This window comes from Triticum dicoccoides, chromosome 2A (assembly GCF_002162155.2).
Source record: "Triticum dicoccoides isolate Atlit2015 ecotype Zavitan chromosome 2A, WEW_v2.0, whole genome shotgun sequence".
NCBI classification, from domain to species: Eukaryota; Viridiplantae; Streptophyta; class Magnoliopsida; order Poales; family Poaceae; genus Triticum; species Triticum dicoccoides.
The window spans coordinates 608,808,684-608,809,900 of NC_041382.1; positions in this window are offsets into that span (position 1 = coordinate 608,808,684).

A 1,217-nucleotide genomic window follows, 5' to 3' on the forward strand; every position below is an offset into this window, starting at 1 on the left:
TTCAGCCCAGAAGCGCGGGGGCATGGAGGCATGGAAGAGGAGGGAGCGCAAACTGTCATTGAGCGTACGCAAGGTGCGTTCGGCCTTGCCGTTTTGCTGGCTGGTGTATGGGCATCAGAGGCGAAGCACCGAGCCATGGGAAGCGAGTAGAGCGCGGACAGTGGCATTGTCAAACTCTCGCCCATTATCAGTTTGCATGGCAAGGACAGGTAACTGAAACTGAGTACGAGTGTAAGCGTAGAACTCGACGAGAATGGGGTAGACGTCAGATTTGCGATGCAAGGGAAACGTCCATACATAATGGGTATAATCGTCAAGCATTACAAGATAAAACTCGTAGCCAGACCGCGTGTGTTTGCCGAAGCGACACGCACGGCAGGAGTGTGGCGCAGACTTGGAGCAGTCGAACGCAAGGCTTCGGAGCGATCCATCATGCGAATGCCCGAGGCGTTGATGCCAAAGGCTGACGGAGGCAGTGCCAGCGAAGTGCCGAACCTGACGCGTCGGAGAGCCACCAGCAACGGGGTACAGGTCGCCGGTGGAGTTAGAGCGCAGAATCACCATCCGGGTGCGGCGGTCCTTAACAGAAAAGCCAAACTCATCAAATTTGACAGTGATTGGATTGTCACGGCAAAGTTGTCGAACAGAAAGAAGATTTTTGATGAGGGAGGGAGAGACGACAACGTTACAAAGAAGAATAGGTGATGTGCCAGTGATGATAGACCCGGTGCCAACATGCGTGATCGGCAGATGGTCACCATTGCCAATGATGATAGATGCAGAAGTGGAAGATGGATGCAAGGAGGAGAGTGTACCGGGGTTCGCGGACATGTGTGCGGTGGCACCCGTGTTGAGGTACCAGTCGGAGTTGCTCCCGGACGAGGAAGGGCCGGCGGTGGCGCTGTGCAGCGCAGCCTATAGGGACGCCATGTCCAGAGCCTGGTTGGGTGCGGCCGCCGCGCCAGGAGCAGCACCGTACGGTGGAGGAGCCGCCGCCGTAGCCGTACGGGTTGGGGTAGGGCGGCGCCATGGCCATCATCGCCTGCTGGTTTGGAGTTCCGGGACGCGGCCCAAGCACGCCGGAGCCGGGAGCGCACCACGGCATAGGCCACGCTTGGACGAGGCCGGTCTAGGAGTTCGTGCCCGGCGCCGGGGCAGGTAGAGACGACGCCCGTGGTGAAGGCGGGGCAGGCGATGACGAGGAAGAGCCCCCCCTC